Source organism: Leptonychotes weddellii, chromosome 4 (assembly GCF_054177405.1).
Source record: "Leptonychotes weddellii isolate Sample4059 chromosome 4, ASM5417740v2, whole genome shotgun sequence".
NCBI classification, from domain to species: Eukaryota; Metazoa; Chordata; class Mammalia; order Carnivora; family Phocidae; genus Leptonychotes; species Leptonychotes weddellii.
Window position 1 is genome coordinate 56742238 of NC_138372.1, and position 23268 is coordinate 56765505.

At 37.6% G+C, this 23268-nt stretch overlaps 1 long non-coding RNA gene across 1 annotated transcript in view; it reads right to left on the reverse strand.

Moving 5' to 3' along the window:
• Positions 1–8787: 8787 nt before the first annotated feature.
• The window catches only part of LOC145721108 (uncharacterized), a 253522-nt gene continuing 239041 nt past the window's right edge, over positions 8788–23268 (reverse strand). Inside the window, exon 3 of the long non-coding RNA XR_014144573.1 lies at positions 8788–8968. This is a non-coding gene — a long non-coding RNA (uncharacterized LOC145721108). The remainder of the gene's footprint in view (positions 8969–23268) is intronic.

Consider the following 23268-nt stretch of genomic DNA (forward strand, 5'->3'; position numbering starts at 1 on the left):
GGCATAAAATATCACCATTTAAAAAAATATATTTCCAATATATATTAGTTGCTATTCTAGCATGGAAGCAATGGGATTTGATGTCATGAAAATGGTAGCCCATAAGAGAAACACGTTACAAAAGCAACTCCTTTCTCCCTGCCTCCCCTCCCCCTGAAATAATAACAATTTGCTAAATTGTTGGGAAGTTGTTATAATTCCTTTTCCAAATTATTACTCGCCCTTTAGATTAGAAATGAGGCCAGGGTTAGCAATCAGCTATAAATGGTAGGATTTTTCAAGTAAGAAGCACTTGTCTGATTGTGAAGTGGAGGCCATTACTGCCTTGATTGGGCCTTTTTTTTTTTTTTTTCAGTTCGCTTGATTTGTGGTTGAGAGTGCATATTCACTCCTGTACTGCGAGCAATCAGAGCGTCTCCTCTCTCATTTTTGCTCAGCGATTTAGGGTCCACTACTTTGGCACAGCTGCCACCTTTTAGCCTCCATCATGCAGAATATATCCTTTAAAAAAGAGGGGGGGAAATGGAGGATGGGAGCAGGTAACTAATGTATATTTGGCTTCTTAATGTGCCTATTTTACATGTTCAGAGAAAATTTTTTCACTCAAAATAACAAACAGGTTGGAACTTGGACCTCTACACTTCATATATAAGTTTGGACAGAGACTTGAAGGTTGTTAGAGCATACTTTCCATTTCTTTATTTATCCCACCAGAAAAAAAACAGGTGTAGGGGTAAAAGCTGACACAAAGGCATTTAGCTTTATTTAGCGCTAGCATGGTCTTTGTTCTCTGGGAAATGATACAGAAACAAGAGCTTTCTTCTTTGCCTTTGTTCTGGAAGGCACTTGACAAGTTTTTCACCAAATTTAAGGTCTATAGGAAGATGTTATTAAAAGCTCTTGAAATTGGAGTCCTATCTTGTCAGGTTTAACATTACTTAATACATCCTCTAATTTAAGACAATCTCTTCTTGTTGACAACAGTCAGGAAATATTTTTGTCAGGAGTTATGTTCAGGGCATCTTTCTCCGTGGAATTCATTGGAGAATCCTTGGAAGAAACTGGAGTTTCAAAGGTGGAATTAGATGAGCATCTTGGGCATCTTCCTGGATCTTGTCAGTCATCATCAAATAACAAGCCCATGTAAGAGCATGTGCCCTATCACCCCAGTTCTGCTCCTGGTTCCCCAAACCAAATGCCCAGATAACTTCCACAAAATAAATACCAAACTTGCATTTTTCTAAATACACTGACAAGTCTGGGTCTTAATAAACCTGTACAATGAAGTGAAGCCCACCAAAATTAAGAATACCATCTGGTAAGTGGTAGTTTCTCTCAAGATCTGGGTTAGAACTCATAATAATATTTTTCACCAGCTTTATTGAGATATAATTTATCAACCATAAAATTCACTCATTTTAATGTACAATTCAATGAATTCTTGTGAATTTATAGAATCTGATTTTAGAATGTTGTCACCATCCTAAAAGGAAACGTTGTGCCTGTTTACAATCACCCTCAATTTCGCTCCCAGCCCTATCCAACCAATAATCTACTTTTCGTCTCTAAATATTTGCCTTTTGGGGGCATTTCATATAGATAGAATATGTGCTCTTTTATGTCAGGCTCTTTCACTAAGATGTTTGAGATTTAGAGGTTCATCCATGTTGTAGCGTGTTATCCCTTCTTTGATGAATAGTATTCTATTATATAGACTATCCATTCATCTCATCAGAGATACTTGAGTTGTTTTGACTTTTTGGATATTGTTATTGATGCTGCTACAAACATTTGTGCACAAGTTTGTATATGGATATATGTTTTCAATTTTTGTGAGTAGGAGTAGAATTACTGAGTCATATGGTAAATCTCTGATTAACTTAAGAAACTGCTAAACTGTTTTGCAAAATGGCTGTATTGGTTTACATTCCCACCAGCAATGTATGAGTTCCAATTTCACCACATTCTTGCCAACACTTGTTACTGTCCGTCTTTTTTATTATAGCCATTCTAGTGGGTGAAAAATTGGTCTCACTGGGGTTTTGATTTGTATTTCCCTAATGACCAATGATGATGATGATAGTCTTTTCATGTGCTTATTAGCGATTTATGTATCTTTTTGGAGAAATGTCTATTCAAATCTTTTGCCCATTTTTTAATTAGGTTGTTTTCTATTTATCGACCCATAAGAATTTTTAATGTATTGTGGATACAAATCCCTTACTGGATATATGATTTGCAAATATTTTCTTCCAGTCTGTGGGTTGACTTTTCATTTTCTTGATAGTATCTTTGAAGCCCAAAAGTTTTTAATTTTGAGCAAATCTCTTTTGAACTCTTTCTTTTTTTAAGATTTTATTTATTTGACAGAGAGAGAGAGAGCACAAGCAGGGGGAGCGGCAGGCAGAGGGAGAAGGAGAAGCAGGCTGCCCCGCCGAGCAGGGAGCCCAATGTGGGGCTCAACCGTGGGATCATGACCTGAGCCGAAGGCAGTCCCTTAACCGAATGAGCCACCCAGGTGCCCTTATTTTGAACTATTAATGGAGCACAACATTCCATCAGTTCTGAATATAATCACTTAAAGAGTCAGAGAAAAAAGGAAATAAAAGGTTAAAAACAAAATCCATAATTATACTTGGGTCGGTGTAGGGAAAAGAAGACATGGTTTTGCTAATCCATTTTATTTTAAAATAATCTGAAACTTTTCACTTTAGAAGAACAAGTTTTGTGTGTGTGTGTTTGTTTTTAAAACCCTTCATTGCTAACTTTCTGTGGGTCATTTGAATCTCTTCTTACCTAGGGTCACAGAAATTAGAAATTCAGCCCTGCCCAGGTCACAAATGGGGGGGTTGGAACAATGCACATATGTAAATGAACTTGAAGCCACAAACTCTACTCTTTGTGCTTCTACTCTGAATAAATGGAAGAAGAAAACTTGGGATGCAAAGTCAGGCTGCAAGAACACTGGGGCAGGAGACCCTGAACTCTGGTCCTCTCAGGCGCACTGCTTTCCTTGATTTGTGAGTCGTCTTCTTCTCAGGCACACCCCCAGTGGTGACTAGGGGTGGCAGCAGCTTTACAACCACGGCTAAATGCCAAGTTTCCGAGACAAGTTTGGTTGAGATGTGGATAAAACTGTTAGCAGCAACTGTATCTGTTTAGAAGTTCCTGTGGCAGAGAGAGAAAAAAGGAAATAAAAGACACTTGGCTGTGAGGCATACCCAGAACTCGTTTGTTATACCCATGGCTCAGCTTTAGTGTGGCAAAGGTGCATGTACCTTGCCTTGGGCAGTAAAAGTGGCAAGCATTTTAATACTTTTCAGGGTCTACAATTTAAAAGTACCCAGCAGCAAATGCTTTAGAAAATTATCTATTAATCAACTGTTAATAGGTTGACTTTGTAAGTTCGGATTTCTATCTGGCATTTGTTAGGTATGATAAACAAGACTAATGCAGTTTGGTTGCCCCAGATGCCTCGCACTTTTTTCCCCACCTTTGTACTGGTATGAATTTAGCCATTAATACTCAAAAAGCACATACACTCGCACAAATATTGAGGAGTACCCTTATTTGACTTTATAGTAAACTTTAGAGTGTTTTTTTTTTTAAACCAAAACTCTGGATACATGCAACTAAGCATTCAGTAACTACCATTGTTACATTTTATCTAATAGATGCAAGTGTTGTTGCAAATATAGGGTTAAAAGTCACAAGAGGTCAGACAGCTGGTTGGCTCAGTCTGGTGAGTGTCTTGACTCTTGATTTTGGTTCAGTTCATGATCTCAGGATCGTGAGACAAGGTCCTGCATGGGGCTCTGCACTCAGCGTGGAGTCGGTTTGAGATTTTTTGTCTCCCTCTCCCCCTCCTCCTGCTTGTGTACACACTCTTTCTTAAATAAATAAATAAATAAATAAATAAATAAATAAATAAATAAATAAAATCTGGAAAAAAATCACAAGTGGTACACGGCTTAAATATTTCTAGCAGATTCTGTTGCACATAAGTAGAGGGAAGTCATTATCTGTATTATTTTTAGACTCAACTTACTACTATATGTCACCTGTATTACCTTTTTAAAAAGTGGCTTTCAACTGAACCTCTGCTAAGAATATAACTGAGTCTTAAGGACACAGTTAATCCATTTTTGGATTAACCACTTATCCATTATTAATCCATTTTTGACAAGGTTGTATGCTTGTTCAAATCACACCAAAACCTGAACTGAAGGCTGGGAAAGTTAAAACTATTGATGGCAATCAACTTAGTGGAGTTGAAATGCAGTGCTATTAAGCAATTAATTAAGGTAAAAAAGGTCATTAAGTATAGGCAAGTTTCACCAGAAATAGAAACAGCTGAGCTGAGAATAAGACATTGTCTAGATAAATGTCAGGTAACTAAAACAGCTCCTAGTAGCTTTTATAAAATGAAAATAGAAAAGCATAGCCTCACACAATAAGCTGTGCTCTGGGAAAAAAGGAATGCCAAACAAAAGGAGAGAAAGACTGTTGATTTCTCCCAAGAACAAATGGAAATGTTAGTAGAACACCTGTGGTTTAGATCAATAGGACTTATATTAAAACAAGGTGAATATTCTTTGAACTCTTAAGTAAACGTGTTATATCAACTGAGCAACTTTATATGCAGAAGGAAATAAGCAACGTTCCCTGTCATGAACGTTCTGGAAGAAAGGAAATTAGTTTGTTATAATTTATCAAAACCTGAGTTCAAGCAGGCCTCATCAACCTATTTTATAGCTGGTATAATATTAATGGTAATCACCCGGGTATCATTGCTTTTTGTCTCCATGTGTTCTGCAAGACCTCAGAGCCCTGCAACAACCTCAGTACATGCTCTTGTACTGTATTTTTATGAATAAACTGAGTGAGTAATCTTGAGATGTTTGCTATTCTGGTTCCCTTGGGGTGTTAGCACATTCGCTGACCTTCACTGCTGCTTCTATTAGGCATCATAGCATACCAAACATCACTATTCCTCCTTCTCCTCTTCCTTCTCCTTCTTTCTAACTTACAGCCCTCTCTGCATGGGATTGTTTGGGCATAAATCTAAGTGCCAAGCACCATACACATACAATACTCAGATTTTACTCCTCTATCCTAGCTGTGGCTCTATTTTTTTTTTTAAAGATTTTATTTATTTGAGAGAGAGAGACACACAGCGAGAGAGGGAACACAAGCAGGGGGAGTGGCAGAGGGAGAAGCAGGCTTCCTGCCGAGCAGGGAGCCCGATGCGGGGCTCGATCCCAGGACCCTGGGATCATGACCCGAAGGCAGGCGCTTAACGACTGAGCCACCCAGGCGCCCCAGCTGTGGCTCTATTTTATAGTTTCTATGTCATGCTTATATTTCTCATCTCTTCAAGCATGTTTTTCACCTTTTCCATGAGATCCTTTAGTATTTGAATAATTGTTATGTAAAGTTCTGATCCGATAATTCCAACAGCTGGCTCATCTCTGAGTCTGCTTCTACTGACTGCTTCCTCTCTTAAGCACATTTTCTTGCTTCTGTATCTTGTAAAATTCTATTTTATTCCAGATATTTTTTTCCTAAAAGAATAATAGAGAATAAAGTAAATAATATTTGCCTCCAGAAAAGAGCGCACACTCTTTTTCCTGCCAAAATGCTTGAGTGTGGACAGGGTGCTGAGTGATTCTGAGTTGTGGTCGAGGTGGATCTGGTCTTTTTTGCAGCGTTAGTTTGATTCAATTCACAACTGGCTTTAAATGTTTTGAGGATGAGGGGTGCCTGGGTGGCTCAGTCAGTTAGGCATCTGCCTTCCGCTCAGGTCATGACCTCAGGGTCCTGGGATCGAGCCCTGCATCTGGCTCCCTGCTCGGCGGGGAGTCTGCTTCTCCCTCTCCCTCTGCTGCTCCCCATGCTTGTGCTTCCTCACTTTCTCTCTCTGTCAAATAAATAAATAAAATCTTTTAAATCTTTTAAAAAAATAAATGTTTTGAGGATGAGTTTGAGATTTTTCTATCAGTAGGAAAAAAGGCTCTGAGCACTGATGGGGACTCCTGAGAGCTCCTTATGCCTTAGAACAATGATTTAAGCTTTCTGAACTATGGGAACTCTCTTTCTCTCTCTCTCTCTGCTTACAGTAAGAATGTCAGATTTTGGAATTGCTTGGAAGTTCTCTTTGCTCTCTGGTCCTGCTTCAGGATTTATGAACCTGAAATCTCTCTCCTCCCTCTTGCCAGGCTGCTAACTTCAAAGGGTACCTGCTTATACTCCGTGAAGGTCCAGAATGACTTGGAAAGCTTTCTCTTATCTCCGGGCCTCACTCATCAACATCAGTCACTGAAATTGCAGAATGCCTTGAATGGGTCTCTTCAGTGCTCCTGCCCTATTCCTTGTTCTCTTCTGGCTGCCTGCCTAGCACTCTCCCAGCTCTCCTGCTCTGCTCTCAGGCTTTGGTTTACTACCCCAAGCACTGCCAGAAGACCTCAGAGAAGAGGAGGTGGGTGGATGCTGATTTGTCTGCCGCTGTGGCTCCATGTAATTCCAACCTGTGATATCTGCCCATTTGTAGCCATTAAAAGTTCTTTAAAAGTTTGTTTTCTCCTTTTCCTTACCTCTGGTAAATTCTTCCTCCCCCTGCTTTCCAAAAGGCATGAGAACAGCCATGTGTCTCTTCTCTTCTATGAAGGCATGTCATTTTCTGGAATATGGTTAATTTAGGTTTCTTTGTGTTCTCAGCTCTACAGTGGTTTCTAAATCTTATCCAGCTTGTTTTTGGTAATTAGGTAGAGAGCAATGGTTTCTTACAACCTTTTATATCCAAACCAGAGATCTCCCCACCTTGGTTTTCAGAGGGAAAAAAAGGCTCCTTTACTTTCATATTTCATAGGTTTATATCATATTCACTTAAGTGAGGTGATTGCTGTAACTGCATAGTTGTCATGATCAGTTTGAAGACAAAACTAAATCTGAGTAAACACAATAGTTAACTGGTAGAAAGAGAAATGCAAGAGCACTATTAGCTTCAAGACTTATGACATGGGCATTTGCAAATAGGTTTTAAAGTGGGTTACAGAGAACTCTCAGCCAAAACAAAACAAAAAAGAACACGCACTAGATTTTTCTGTATTACCTGTAACAAATTGGACCCTGTAGAATACTGACATAAAAGTAGTGCTTTAAATAAATGAAAGCTCTCCATTAGGAATGTCAATTATGTATACTAATCAAACTAGCAAGCAAAGTATAAAATCTTTACCGGTCCAATTCAAATGTTAGTTTATTCTGCAAACATGTTTATACTTTCTATTATTGCTCAGTTGTTCTATTTGGCTTTTCTACTGTTAGGAAATTGATTATCCATATGTTGGATTATCTTGTCTTGCATACATATTAATTAGCCCCTCCTACTTGCTTTAATCCCTTTTTTATCTGTATTTTTTATCATCTTAAATAATTCTGTTGTTAGCAATTTAATTTACAGCAATTATTATTGTGTTCATTGTCCTTTATAATTATCCATTAATTTCATAATAATATTTTAATTATCACTTTCTTTCTTTAGGTACAGAGTGCCTCTCTTTTTGCCCTTATTCTTTGAGTTCATGACAAACTGACTCAATCTCATGACACACACACTTTCATATATACACAAATACACATATGTATATTCTGATGCTTGTCAAATTTATATCTCTAGCCCAGACCACTTCCATATCCAACTGCTTAGTTGACTTGACAACTCTACTTAAATGTCTAATAGATGTCTCAAACATGTCCAAAACTCAGCTTCTTATCTCTCCCACACACCGACCTAAACCTACTCTCCTATAATCCTCCCTAACTCCACTATTGGCAATTCCATATTTTCAGTTCTTCACACCAAAAGAACTTGGGATTATCCTTGACTGCACTGTTTCTCTCATACAGCCAATCTTGTAGGCTCTACCTTCAAATTATACCCCAAATTTAATCATCTTTCAGGCTACCACTGCTACCATTCACTATCTTGACCCTGATCTATCACCTGTCTTCTGAGACCTTATCAAATGCTTTCCATAGGGCTTACTTGGGGGAGATTTTCCATTCATGTTTTGTGAGAGACACTCTCAGGCTTTGGCTCATTTCAGTTTAGTTACCAAACTGGTCTTTAAACAGGAGAGGAGGGTGGTTGTTTGGGAGCCAAAGCTTTTCAGAATGCAGTTCTTATTCACAGTTGCTATATTTTGAAGTTTACTGACCATATTTTTTTTTTTTAAGATTTTATTTATTTATTTATTTATTTATTTATTTATTTGACAGAGAGACACACAGTGAGAGAGGGAATACAAGCAGGGGGAGTGGGAGAGGGAGAAGCAGGCTTCCCACGGACAGGGAGCCCGATGTGGGGCTTGATCCCAGGACCCTGGGATCATGACCTGAGCCGAAGGCAGACGCTTAACAACTGAGCCACCCAGGCGCCCCAGTTTACTGACCATATTATTCTTTGGTTGTTGTGGTGGATTTTTTTTCCTCTAAGGGACATATTTTTCTGGTACAGTTTTAATCTACCATCCTAAATTTATAATCTACCTTTGCTACATACTTTGCATGTATTATCCTTTGAAACTTCACAGCAACCTTGTGAAGTAAATAGTATTATTCTCTTTTATGAATGAAAAATTAGACTCAGAGAAGACCCAGTACTCAAAGTTAGCTCTTCTGATCCTAAACAAGAGGGTATTTGCTTTTGCCATTTCTCCATACTGCATGCATGTCTAAACCCTCCTTTAAAGGACCAGCTGTCTTCAATGTAGTAAGATACCTGATACACAAGCTGTAGATCCCAATAATCCTTTGTTGGTCAGAAAGGGGAGAGTATGTTCCTCAGTATGGGGGTGGGTTTCAGAAAGATGACTCTTTGAGCATGTTAGAAGTTTGGTTCAGACAGAGGGTGAGATGGGGGGGAGGGTAGGAAATGATGATATCCCAGTGTAACATCTTGTCATTCCTAGAGAAAAAAAAAATGAAATTGTCAGAAATATGGCAGAATATAAAATTTGATACTGTATAAAATCAATAATGTAAACTGAGAGCCATCACTTCAGGTTAAAAAGGGTGACTTGAATATACACATTTGCATTCAATTCTTCCCTGAAACCTGTTGAGTTGTTTGTTTTTAAACAGACAAATTACAAAGACAGAGAGAATGGGAAAGAAGGCAGCAACAGCAACTTCAGAAGCTGGAAAACATGTGGATGAGTGGTAACTGACCTTGCAGATTTGAGAAAACAGCCCCTTAAGCTGTTAGTGGGAAAAGCTGAGAGGCAATATGATTTATGCCCAGGAAACCTGAGGAGTTTCAGGAACTGGCGGCACTCCTACCTCTGGAAGTGGAGATGAAGGTGGGGCTAGAGTTGGGGGACGTCACTGAAGGCGGTTAATTTGTCAGATTCCCTCCTGCATTCCACTCAGCTGAAGAGACTAGAGGTTTATTCTCTGAGCAGGGGGATACCAGGTACAGTTCAGGGATCCAGTGTACATTTCCTCACTTAATCTTGAGGTCTCTAGGCTTCTCCCATCTCTAAGCACCCCAAAAGTGTACAGCTAAACATATGCTCTCCACACACATGATTGAAAGAGTCTTTTCTGGAACCGACCAGTGCAAGAAAATGGATCCCAAAATGCTAACAGTGGAAGGGGCATGAAAGCACCCAGTGAGGTCATCTTACGGAGAAGAATCCAGTAGGCAAACCCCATCCACAATCACAGAGCTACCACTCAGCTTTTTAATTCCACACTCTTAAATACAAGTCAATAGTTAACAATCACTAGATCTTGGAGGCAAGCACCTAACATGGAAGGCTGAAACCCAAAAAAACAAATAAAAGAAACTTAAAAAAAACAAAGCTATGCAGGAAGGAGAAACATTGAAAAATATAACCATTGTTAAAATACTTTGAGATAAAAGGAAGCAATATATCCATAATACATGCACAGAATTCTGTAAAAAGGAGAAGGAATATTAAAAAAAAAAAAGGCCCTTGGATATTAAAAAATATGATAGAGGCTTTAAAAAAACTTTCTGCAATCATATTTTAACTTAAAAAATGTAAAAAATTAAATTTAAAATTTAATTAGAAATTAATGTGATTTAATTTTTAAAACTTCAATCATATGCTTAATATCCAAGGCCTCTTTTTATTCCTTTGAATGTCTTTTCCCTTTTTATAGAGTTCTGTACATATATTATTTGGAAAATATCATGGGTATTTTCTATTTGTCCTTCCACTTCCATTTTCTCTTGCCATTTATAGTGGACAGACCCTAGGTTGACCACCGTCCAGTGCTTCACACCATATAATCCCCAGCTTTGAGTGTGAGTGGGATGTTGACCTGCTTCTAACAAATAGAATACAGCAAAGGTGATGGGATGTTACTCCCATGATTAGAATACATCATATGGCAAGGATGATGGGCTGACACTTCCATAAGTAAGTTAAGTAATATGGTAAAGGTAATAAGAAGTCACTCCAATGTTAACTCGATAATTCAATGTCACATTATGATATACATATACATATATATCTTCATCTTGCTAGCATGCCCTAGAGAGACTCTCCTGCTGACCTTGAAGAAATCAGCTTCCAGGTTGTGAATGGCCATGGAAAGGTTGACATGACAAGGAATTGCAAGTAGCCTCTTGGACCAGAGAGGCTTACACCAGCCAAGCCAGCGAAAAGCCAGATCCTCTGTCATACAGTGACAAAGCAATTTGGCCAACAAACCTGAAAGCCTAGAAGTGAATTCTTCTCTAGCCAAGCCTCCACACCAACACTTCTAGGCTTTCAGGTTTGTTGGCCAAAGTTGGTCTCTGTGAAGAACTGCCTGGGTTCAAAATTCAGTTCTACCACTTACTTGAACAAGTTACTCAACCTCCTTGTTCCTCAGTTTAATCATGTATAAAATGGGGATAATAATAGTACTTATCTCAGTGAATAACTTTAAAGATTAAATTAAGAACTGTATGTAAAGCACTAGAATAGTGCCTGGCACATAGTAAGAACTATGTGTTTGCTCTTATAATAATTATCATAATAAACTAATAAATATAAATAAGTAATATAAATTAACATAAAATAATGAAAGTAAATAAACATAATTGAAGAGTTGTGATAAATAACACAAAATAAAAAAATAATTAATGCATTACTATCATTATATCAATTAGGATAGATGAGGTTATGTTGCAAAAAAAAAAATCTCAAAATCTCAGTGACTATAAACACAAATGTTTATTTCTTGCTTACATTAAACATCCATTGCTGACAGCAGCAGCCTCTGTTCACTGTATTCCCATAGACTCAGGCTAATGGAGCAGCTACTACCGTGTTAAATGTTGCCAGGCACTGTATCATAGTGAATAAAGCTCTGGAGAGTCTCACTTTCATAATCAAATGCTCCAACCTGGAAGTGACACATCCTATTTCTGCTTACAACTCATTGGCTCCACTCAACTTATAAGGGAACCAAAAACATGCAATTCTATCATGGATTCAAAAGTGGAGAGAACCAGAAATGTTTGGCAAAAAGGCTACCACTTTTGTTATTGTAGTGTTTGACTCTTTATTCTATGAATGTGTTTTGATAAACATAAAAACTAAATCTAAGAAAGAAAATAATGTGCCATCTAGACTCAGAAAGGGTTAATCTTAATTATTGTTGTCCAAAGTTGTTTCAGACATTGGACCCCTCTAAGCCTCATTTGGAAGGAAGTTATTGGAAAACAAATCACTGATTTTCAACGTACTTCAGGTACACAAGATACCTTTGCCTCTTGATACTATAAACATTTTATTGAATAGATGTGTTCTTTTAAAAAATTAAACTATTGCAATTCTACTTGTCCTGCTGCACTATAAAAAGCACAGATTTTTATTTCTTCAAGATAGAGACGACAAACAGGAAAACTACCAGGGCCATCACGTGGAAAGCTTCACTGTACCTGATTGAGTCCCCCAAACTGTATAGACATACTCTATTTCTGGAGCTCAACAATTGCTCCTCCTACTCCTGCTCCAAGAAATGAGGCCCATACACAAGGCATATACTGGTTTGAAGGAGAGTCTCAGAGGCCTCGAGCAGACCAAAGTAAGCAGAGCTCATTGCAGTTTTGTTGTCTTCTGTGACTAACATTGGATCTTCACAATGTGATTTTCTGAGAAAAAGCTATGTCCCTACTTTACACTGTATACTTAAATAATTCCAGACTAAATAACTTTTGAAATATATATAAATAGATGAATATATATAAATAGATGATCATCAGGTGGTAAATGCTTTTTTAAACCTGACTCTAAATAAAATAAATACATTTGGCAATGTAAAAAAACTGAAAGACAAATCACAGTTGAGAAGGTTTTGTTTCCTAAGAATAATGAAAACAGTAGAAAAGGATACTATCACAGAAAACAAGCAAAGAGGAAAATTTCCAAAAGGAGAAATACAAATGACTAATATAATGTATAATCTACTTAAAATTGAAATGAAATTAAAATATTTTGTTTTGACTCTTTCCTAAAAGATAAAATGGTTTATAATAATCATGATCTGTGAGCTTGTGGAAAATGGGCACTAATGTTTGATAAGAGTAATGTAATTGGGGGTGCCTGGGTGGCTCAGTTGTTAAGCGTCTGCCTTTGGCTCGGGTCATGATCCCAGGGTCCTGGTATCGAGCCCCGTGTCGGGCTCCCTGCTCAGCGGGAAGCCTGTTTCTCCCTCTCCCACTCCCTCTGCTTGTGTTCCTGCTCTCGCTCTCTCTCTCTCTGTCAAATAAATAAATAAAATCTTAAAAAAAAAAAGTAATATAATTGGATTCCACTTTTCTGGAAGATAATTTTCAATATGCCTCAAAACCCCTAAAATTATGCATATTCTTCCCTTGGCAATTGTATTTCTATAAATTTCCACATGGAAATAACCAGAAGTGAATTGAAAATAATCTAGAAGGTTCTGCGTGGTAGGCTAAACTCCTTCAGGGTGCGGAGCCTATTTAGTCCAACAGTGGCCCTTTGGTGGTTTTCAAACCTTCAGTCTTTCTTTTAGTCAAGATGAGTGATAAGCCTGACTGAAGTAAAGTCTGACAGGTCGAAACTGAAGAAAACTAAAACTGAACAACAAAAAAACAAACTTTCCCCTCAAAGGAAACTATCCAGTAGAAGAAAGTGTTCAAACACTATAAAATGGGAATCTTCCCTCAAGAGCAAATTTCAGCATTGCCTGAGTATCTGGTTTTTTACTTGTTTTTTGTAAACCTATGTGTTTGTAGAGATTTTAGGCACCTTCTGTTGCCTTTTCACCCATAGTCCCTGGCTAGGAGGTCAGAAGTAGCCAATGTTCCCTTATGTTCATTTTTAAACTTTCCTTTGGTGCATAAACTCCACCTGGTAAATGCTGTCAATAATCTCACCATTGATGACCTTTGTGTAAGAAGTCCTTTCACCCCCTACAGTATAAGCCACTTAAAAAAAAAAAAGCCCCAGTGTGGAGCTTGAACTCATGACCCGGAGATCAGGAGTCCCATGCTCCACCCACTGAGCCAGCCAGGTGCCCTTAGGTAAAATAAGCCACTTTCTAAAGTGGGGGCCACCATTGCTCCATAATCTTCATGAAATGGCATGTGTTTGCAACTTCCCACAGTTTATTTTCATTTCTAATGTAGCAATAAAATAATAAATATAATTAAAAAAAAGAAAACAACCTAAATATTCTCAAGTAAGAGATTGGCTAAATAAATTGTTATAATCCAAATAATGAAACACTAGCAAGCATTTTACATTATTTAGTAATGAAAACATCAAATGAAATGAGAAAATTATCATGCTTATTGTTAAGTGAAAAAGGAAAACTAAAATATTAAGAATGGTATGATCAGATTCACTAAATACTGAATAATAAAATAATATTTAAATATATATATACACACAGAATATATATGTGTATATATATACAGAATATATATACACACACACACACACACATATATATATGTACATACATATATATATGTGTGTGTGTGTGTGTGTGTATATATATATATATATATATATATATATAGAAGCAAAAGCTGGAAAGCTATAAGCCAAGGTTACCAATGGTTATATTTATCTAGATGAGGAACTCAGAAGTGACTTTTGTTCTTTTCTTTTAACTTAAAAAACTTGTATTAATTTTGAAACAGTCTCAAATTTACAGAAAAAGTATAGGTGCTGTGCAAAAAAAATTTATTTCCTGGACCATTTAAGAGTCCCTTGCCAACATGTTGCCCCAATACCCAGGAATACTTTAGGGTGTATTTCCTACAAATGAGAACATTTTATATATAGCCACAATAAAACTATCAAAATCATAAAAATAACATTGATACTACCATCTAGTCCTCAACCCCATTCAATTTCCACTAAATGTCCCCAAAATGCATACTGTGGCAAAATAAATCTAGTTCAGAATCACATGTTGCATTTAATTCTCATGTCCCTTTAGTCTCCTTTGTTCTGGAATAGTTCTTTTGGTCTTTCCTTGATTTTCACAATCTTGACACTTCTGAAGTTTATAAGCCAGTGATTTTGTAGTGTCTATTACTGATTATCTGGTATTCCCTCATGATTACATTCTGGCTAAGCATCAGTGGCAGGAATATCTAAAAGTGATCACATGTTCTCATTGCATCATTATCAGGTAGCTCATTATTTTGATTTGCCAGCATTACAATGATGTTCATTCTAATCATTTCATTAAAGTTGTGTCTCCCAGGTTTGTCCAATGTAAAGCTACTCTTTCCTCATTTGTAGTTAAGAAGTTTTTTTTTTAAAGACTTTATTTATTTATTTGATAGAGCCAAAGAGCACAAGCGGGGGGTGGGGGTGGGGTTGGAGGATGGCAGAGGGAGAGCGAGAAGCAGGCTCCTCACTAAGCAGGGACCCTGGGATCATGACCTGAGCTGAAGGCATACGCTTAACTGACTGAGCCACCCAGGCGCCCCTTAAGAAGTATTTTTGTAGGGAGGTATTTTGGGACTATGTAAATATCCTGCAATTTTTAAATTTGTATCACTAAGGATTCATGGATTCCCATTTTATTTTAATTTATTAATAATATTATTTATTTGGGCGTTTAGTTTATCTCCTATTTGAGCAGTAGAAGCTGATTCAGGCTGATTTCCGTGTGTGTTGTGGCATGCTGCCATCAGTTGAGGAGTACTTTGATTTAGGTCACAATGTGCTCTGGGATCATCTCTTACTTTCTTTGCCCAGTCCTGGAATCAGCCATTTCTTCAAGAAGCCCTGGTTCCTTTTAGTGGAGAATGGTATGTAAAAGCCAAGATCTTGGAGGTAGATGGGCTCCTTATTATTGGTGTGTCATTGTTCTCTAGCCCACTCAGTGTGCAGAGCTGCAGAATACACCTATCTGCATCTGTATCTACTAGTGTATCCATCTATAGTTATTGAAACCTATGAGTGTTACATGATACAAACCTAGAAATGAATTCTGAAAGGATGAGATGATGGACAACTTTGTAAAGATCAAGAAAAAGAGTCTGGATTTTATAACAGCTAGTGGATATTTACTAATTTAAAAATGGGATATGAGGAAGACTAATCCAGCAGTGATTCAGGGAATGAAGAAATGAACTTAAAGCTAAGAGCTAAGAAGTGTTTTCTAGGGCCTAGCTATGACAAGAGAAACAATTAGGTCCAATACAGATGAAGGAGGAAGAGTCAGTGGGTCTGTATCAGCAACATACCAAGGAAAACATATGGTGGGAAGAAGAAGGGAAAGAGAGAGGAGGAAGGGAAAGACAGTAAGATACAGGGATGGCTGGAGGTGTGGGGTGTGGGATTTTATTGGATTCATTTACATAACAAATCGCCAAAAATATTCTGTCAACAGGCTGTAGCCACTCACACTGAAATTTTAAAAATACCTGAGCTTAAACTGAACATCACACTTTTTGTATCAAGGAAATGAAGCAGGAAAGATTTGCCTAAGACTACATTAATTTACTACATTAATTTAAAAGCCTCAAAAGCTAAAGAAGGGAACACCTGAAGGTTTTGGCAAGAAATGTGTTTAACATGGTATTGACGTAAGAATGAACAAGTTGGTCTCTGTCTCTTGCTACCTTACTTCCTAGGGATCTAGGAGTATCAACCAGTCTTGAGAACATCTTGACACTTTCCCCATTGTTTTTCCAACTTCACATGTTTGTGAACTTTGAAGCTCTTTGGCATCACTGGTCCATGATTCTAGCTTGTTGGTGAGAAACTGCTCAAGATAAAAAGTTTGTCATTTACCTTTTCAGAACTATTCTGAAAACTGTCACAAAATTCTCAATGAACCTAAAATTGGGTGAGGAATTTTTGGCTTATTAAAATAAATCTGTTGTAACAATGGCATGATTTGGTTTTTAATGTCAGCAAAAACATTAGTTGTGGATCCCAAGCAAAAATAATTATCATAATATGGTGACATAACACTTTGAAAAAATAAATTGTGTGTTCTTTCTTCTCTATGGTTATCCTCTATCCCACCTGGAGGAGTATGGCTATACCATGGAATCTACACCATGGAATTCATTGTCAAAATAGAACCATAACATGACAGAAAATCTTTTTTATACTTAAAAACAGTGAGCCCAGGTGTGAGAAAGTGTTGGAAGTAGAAGCAGAAGTGTTTTTTCTCCTGCTCTTAAGTTTCTAGTATTGGCTCCACTCCTTTATTTAGGACAGGGCATCTTTTTTTATTCCTGCTCTATTACAGGCATGGGGCACAGTGCCAAGTAATTATAGCTGCTAAACAAATGAATGAACAAATATGAGACCTCAGGTAAGTCATTTACCCTATCTGGATCTATTCTCAAGTTTCTAAGTAACATCCGGGCTTTAATTTGCTGGCCTTGTAAAATGAGTTTGGGAGTGTTCCCTCCTTTTTAATTTTTTGGAGGAGTTTGAGAAGGATTGGTGTTAATTCTTTTTTAAGTGTTTGGTAAAATTCACCAGTGAAGCCATCTGGTCCTGGGCTTTTCTTCATTGAGAAATTTTTAATTACTGGCTTAATATCATTACTAGCAATTGGTCTATTCAGATTTTATATTTCTTCCTTATTCAGTATTGATAAGTTGTACGTTTCTAAGAATTTTTCCATTTCTTCTATGTTGTCCAGTTTGTTAGCATATGGTTGTTCATAGCAGCTTATGATCTTTTGAATTTCTGTGTTACCAGTTGTAATGTCTCTTTTTCCATTTATAGGTTTGTTGATTTGGGTCCTTTCCCTTTTTTTCCTGGTTAGTCTAGCTAAAAGTTTGTCAATTTTATTTATCTTTTCAAGGAACTAACTCTTCCTTTGGTTAATCCTTCTATTGTTTTTCTGTTCTTTATTTCATTTATATCTGTTCTAATCTTATTATTTCTTTTTCTTCACGAACTTTGGGCTCAATTTGTTCTTCTCTTCCTAGTTCTTTAAGGTGTAGAGTTAGGTTGTTTATTTGAGATCTTTTTTGCTTTTTAAGGTAGGTGTTTATTGCTACAAAATTCCTCTTTTGCTGTATCCCACAAGTTCTAGTATATTGTGTTTCCATTTTCATTCAACTCAAGAAACTTTATTTCCCCTCTAATTTGTTTTTTGATCCACTAATTGTTCAGAAGAGTATTGTTTAATTTCCATGTGTTTGTGATTTTTCCAGTTTTCTTCTCTTGTTATTGATTTCTAGTTTCATGCCATTGTGTTCAGAGAAGATATTTGGTGTGATTTCAATCTTCTTGAATGCTAAGACTTGTTTTGTGATCTAATGTGCTCTATCCTAGAAAATGTTCCATGTGCATTTGAGAAGAATGTATATTCTGCCATTGTTGGATGGAATCCTCTGCATGTATCTGTTAAATACATCTGGTCTATAGCATTATTCAAATCCACTGTTTTCTTCTGATTCTCTGTCTGGATGATCTATTGTCAGAAGTGGGATATTATAGTCCTCAACTATTATTGTATTACTATTTATTTCTCCTTTTAGTTCTGTTAGTTTTTGCTCTTTATATTTAGGTGCTCCAATATTGGGGGCAAAAATATTTACAATGGTTATAACTTCTTGATGTATTGACCTCTTTATCATATAATGGTCTTTTTTGTCTTTTTACTATTTTTAGCTTAAAGTCTGTTTTGTCTGAGGTAAGTGTAGCTACCTCTGCTTTTTTTGGGGGGGGATACCATTTCCATCCCTTCACTCACAATCTATGTATGATTTTAAGGCTAAAGTCAGCATATTGTTGGATCTTGTTTTTTATTCGTTCAACCATTCTATGCCTTTTAATTGGATAATTTAATGTTTATGTTTAAAGTTATTATTGATAGAGAAAGATCTACTGGTTACCATTTTGTTAACTGTTTTCTTGTTGTCCTGTCAATCTATTGTTCCTTGTTTCTTATCCTGCTATCTTTTTTCACATTTTGATGTCTTATCAGTATGCTTTGATTTCTTTGATGTGTTCTCTTGTGTAATTACTACAGGATTGTCCCTTATGGTTACTGTTGATGCTTACATAAAATATCTTAAACTTATAATACCTTGTTTTATACTGGTAACAACTTAACTTCAATAAAATTCATAAACTTCACCCTTTTACCTTTTACTTCTCCTCCTCCTCACATTTTAAGTTATTGCTATTACAATTTACATGTTTTATATTGTGTAATTAATAACAGATTATTGTAGTTATGGTTACTTTCACTATCTTTTAAAAAAATTTTCATACTAGAGCTGTAAATGAATTTTGTACCACATTACCATATCACAGAATCTAATATATACTTATCATTATCAGTGAGACTTACACTTTTTATGTTTTTATCATATTAGTGCTCTTTAACTTCTAGTCAAAAAACTCTCTTTAGCATTTCTTGTAAGGCAGGTCTGGTGGTAATGAATTCACTCAGCTTTTGTTTTTGTCTTTATTGCTCCTTTGTTTCTGAAGGACAGTTTCATTGGATATAGACTTCTTGGTTGCCAGCTATATTCTTTCAAAATTTTGACTATATCATCCCATTCTCTCTTGGCCTGAAAAGTTTCTGTTGAGAAATCTGCAGTTGCCTTATGGTGGTTCCTTTGTACATAACTTCTCTTTTCTCTTGCTGCTCTTAAAATTCTTTGTCTTTGACTTTGACAGTTTAATTATAATGGGTCTTACTATAGCCCTATTTGGGTTCAACCTATTTGGGATCCTCTGGTACTCATGGATCTGGATGTCTATCTTTCTCTCACGTTCAGGAAGTTTTCAGCCATTATCTTTTAAAATATACTTTCTGTCCCTTTCTATTTCTCTTTTGCTTCTGGAATCTTCATAATGTGAATATTGTTTCTTTTTATTGTGTGTCATACTTCCCATAGGCTTTCTCCACTCTTTATCATTTTTTTTCCTTTTTGCTCCCCTGACTGGTAATTTCCAATGTCTTATCCTCCAGGTCACTGATTATTTCTTCTGCATGGTTAAGTCTACTTTTGAAACTATTTATTGAATTCTTCAGTTCACTTATTGTATTTTTCAGCTCTCAGATTTGGGGTGTTTTGTTTGTTTGTTTCTTTTTGATGGTTACAATTCCCTTGTCAGACTTCTCATTTTGTTCACACATCATTTTCCTAACTTTGTTTAGTTGTCTATCTGTGTTTTCTTGTAGTTCACTAAACTTCCTTAAAATGGTTATTCTGAATTCTTTGTCAGACAGTTCATAGATCTCCATTTCCTTAGGGACAGTTATTGGAGCTTTATTATTTTCCTTTAGTGGTATCATATTTACCTGATTTTTCATGATCCTTGATTCCTTACATTGAATTCCTTACATCTGCACATTTGAATGATTGGGCTCCTCTTTTAGACTACAGATTTGCTTTGACAGAGACAGTTCTTCAGTCAGCTCAGTTTGGGTTTCTGGATGTATTTGATGGTAATGTCCCTGGGCAAGTGGAGCCTGATATAGTTTCTCTGGGGTGAGGCAATTGGTCAAGCTCTGAGGACAGGGATGCAGATGTGGTACCACTGGCTGAGAATAGTTGGATAGGATTGCTGGCTTGCTTCCCTACCAAAGTGAGGCTGTAGGATGGGTTCTGCAGTTATCTGGATTCTGTGGTCAGTTTTACTAGGTTGTCAGGACTGGGTATTATATTCAGTAGTGGATGTAGGTATGAATTAGCTTTTTTGCCAGCTAGGACAGCCAGGATGGGACTCAGAACCTGCACAACTCATTGTCTGGGGACCCAAATCAGGCCACAGTGTGTACTGAATTCCCTGGTCAGGTGAGACCACCAATTTTGCTCCACAGATGGAGGAAGCCACAGGCTGTGCTTTCTGTTTAAGCTACTGTATGTAGAGCTGTTGACTGGTCTATGCAGCTTTCCATGTACTCTGGTTAGGTTCCCTGGTCAGACAGGCTGAAGGCTGTATTCAACAATAAGGAGGGCAATGAATTAGATTCCCTGTTTGAGTGCAATGGGAGAAGCAGCTCTAAAGCCAGTAAGCTCTTTCTTGTCTTCACTCAAGTTGACCTATACCTCTAGTTCCCTAAATGAACAGGGCCACTAACTGCTCTGCAAACCATCAGCTCTGCCCACCTACCCCATGGCTCAAATGTCACTGAGCCACATTGCTTCTAGGAGTTTTTGCCAGCCCTTCTGGTCAGATGGGGCGGGAAGACACTTTCCACACTGGGTGGGGCTGTGATTCTGCTTCTTGCCTGTGTGTGGGCAAACTGGGCTCTTAAGTTGGCAAAATGCTTCATTTGAGGATCCAAATCAGGCAGATCTGTATCCCACTGAATTTCCTGGTCAGAATGCATCCCCTTGGTTCTGCAGATGAACCAAACCACTGGTTGGGATTACTACTTGGGCTCTGCAGGTATGAACTCAATCTGCCAAGATCTGTGTGCTGGTTGTTGTAAGTCCTTCCTCTGTTCTCTGTCACAGTTGGATTCCCAGTGGTTGACCAGGAAGATTTCCTTGCAATTCCCATGGTTGGAGATCAGATTAGGGGCTCTTAGAAAATGACCCACAATGCTGGGGTGGGGGACATGGTGCTGGTTGTCCTCTCTGGGTTCTTCTTCTTTTTTTTTTTTTAAAGATTTTATTTATTTACTTGACAGACAGACAGTGAGAGAGGGAACACAAGCAGGGGGAGTGGGAGAGGGAGAAGCAGACTTCCAGCTGAGCAGGGAGCCTGATGTTGGGTTCAATCCCAGGACCCCAAGATCATGACCTGAGCTGAAGGCAGACGCTTAATGACTGAGCCACCCAGGTGCCCCATCTCTGGGTTCTTCTTTCCCACTGAAGGAACCAGAGGCTCAAGGGAGACCTGTCCATATGTTGCTGCACTAGCCTTGAGGAGGGTCAATGTGGTCAACATTAGCTGCTTCTCCTACCCTGCTAATGAAATCTATCTTCGTCTCTGAAGCAAGGGGTTCTTCAGCTTCATTCCTGTGTTCTAGATTCTCTCAGTAGTGTCTTGTTTTTGAATAGTTGTTACCTGTTCTTCTTGAGAGGGGGAGCAAAGTCAGAAATGACCTACTATGTATCCATCTCCCTCTCATTTTAATTTGATACAAAGAGATAAAATGTGCTCTATCAATATTAAGTCAAGAGTGATGTTGACTTAAGGTGATGAATAGAAAATGGTATTGTGATATTCTGAGATTTCTCTGTACATTTCTTATTTTACTCAGAAAAATATGGACCCTTGACTATTCAGAGGAAACAATCAAAATGTATAAAATTCTGGAAGCAAATCTTTTTCTCTAATTTAGAGAAAGAATGATGTTCAAGTCCCAAGATAATCCCAGACCCAATATTCTTCTGGATGGAGGAAAGATGAAGGACACAAAAGAAGAAGGGTTGAAACATTCAGTTTTATGTGACACAAGAGGCCATTAAAATTCTTTAGAAAAGGTAGGGGCAAGAATGCTAATAGACTGGCTCAGCGCTTGCTTTGATGCTTAAATATAACAAGGAAGAGAGCCCAAGTTACCCAATTCCCAGCCCTATGCTACAATTCCTTGTCACTTATTATACATACTTCCTCTTTAATAAAGTTCTAATTCAAGTGTCTCTGTCAGATGGGGATGATTTGGGAACATTTTAGGGATCCGAGCCTTATCAAAGTACTTAAATGGCCATGGAATGATTAAAAGGAATGTGTGTGTTCAAATACAAATGAAGAATGATTTGAAGGTTGGGCACAAGGGATAGCAGATGGTAACTATTAATTATTAGCCAATTACGAAGGCTTCAGTCCAGTAAGAAAGAAAATATTCTATGTCTGACTCATCATCATCTACCCCTTGTAATGTTTTGATTTCTTGTAAGAACTGTAAAGGAAGACATTTCCTCCCTCTGTTGATACCAAGAGATCTCTCTGATGTTCAAAAGAGTAGAATTGTGTGGTCATTGATAGAATAATATCACATTAAATTCCTGAACATATGTATCAAGGGCTCAATAGACAAAAAAGATCAGAGACATTATTACTAATGCATAGTTCTTGAGAAATTATTTGGTATTTCTTGTTCCTAATTAATGCAGTTCTACAAGACTGAACTGGGCACATGGGGATCTAAGACCAGCCCCCCAGCCTTGAATGCATTTAGGTAGCACATAATAAGCATGTAGTCAGTTTGTGCCCTAGTCAAGAGGTTTTAATAAATCCCTATAAGCATTTCAGATCTGAAGCTGGCAAGGGTGTGTGTGGGGTAAGGCTAGACATGAGTTGAGCCCAACTTTATGAATGAAGTGCCTACATGTCATTAATGTTTCAATAGGTTCCCTAACAGGGGAAATTGGGCCTCCGGGGAGTTTCTCCAAGCCTCCAAGTTCAATCTGCTAACGGTGAGGATGCTCAGTCCTTGAAGGTAAGCGGAACCATTCCCGTTTTACCCTGAACTCAAGGGTCAAACAGGCCTAAGGGAAATAGTTTGGAACTGTCATCTAACATTATCACCGACATACACTGTGTTTCCAAGCAGGCTGCAAATGGAGGCAGCAGCATGCGTGCCTGCCCTGAGCTGCAGGGTGGTAGCATGTCACATGTCTGCTAACAGAAGGGGATAACCATCCCAGTACAAACTTGACATATATAAATTGATTACATAAGTGGGCAGTGGTGGTCCTTTCAAGTACACTCCTTTTGTTTGAGCTTTACAGTAAAATTACCAGCAGCAGTTTACAATTAAGGGGAATAATAATAACTGAATATGCTTTCATCTGCACATACAATTACA